Raw genomic sequence first — 842 nt, 5'->3', positions numbered from 1 at the left:
GGCAACTTGTCATCACCACCCATCGCCAAACACCCAAAGTTAAAAGTGCGATGCGTATTTGACAGCACCATGTCTCGAATCCGAGCTCTGTGGATCCCAAGCCCATTTTCAAACGTCCAAGTTCAGCATTAACCTTCAGATTTGTGAGGTTATTCTCAAATAACAATAACAACTTGGTCCGAAATATACCCATACGTAAACTTCAACTGAACATAAATATTTAAAGAAAATACCCTGTTAGGTAAAACGTAAAAGTTGTTTATTGTCGAATATACAGAATATAATATTTATGGTTACAACGTTTCACCGAGTTAATCTGAGTTCATTCCTTGTAAATGTTGTACCTGATGATGCTAAGTTAATCTAATGAAACGTTGTAGCCATAAATATTATACTCTGTATATCCGACAGTAAACAAGTTTTAATTTCAACTGAACATGTTTATATTCCCATCTATCTTAGTCGGAACACGAAGGACTTTAATTCAAAAATGTGTAAAAACACTATCTTAGATCTATTTTTTGTATGCCTTTAATCGATTCTCTACTTATACACATGATTTGAAATGAAGCTTATGGCAGCCAAAAATATATCTGAAATGCAACCTGTGTCCAATACAAAAACTTAATGCAGTGCAAAACGCCTAAGCTAGCGAAGTTATGGGCTGTTTTAGACCTAAGAGAAGTAATTAAAACCACGTTTAACTGTATTTTCTTAACATTCCCCTTAGTTAATCTTTTGTGTACTTTGAATCTGATGAGTTCTACTACAAAATGAAGGGTATTTTTAGCAATGAATTGTAGCAACCAAAGAATAGATCCGAAATTCTATTTTTATACACC

This window comes from Limulus polyphemus, unplaced genomic scaffold (genome assembly GCF_000517525.1).
Source record: "Limulus polyphemus unplaced genomic scaffold, Limulus_polyphemus-2.1.2 Scaffold2359, whole genome shotgun sequence".
Lineage (NCBI taxonomy): Eukaryota > Metazoa > Arthropoda > Merostomata > Xiphosura > Limulidae > Limulus > Limulus polyphemus.
Note: the sequence above shows the minus strand (reverse complement) of the source record.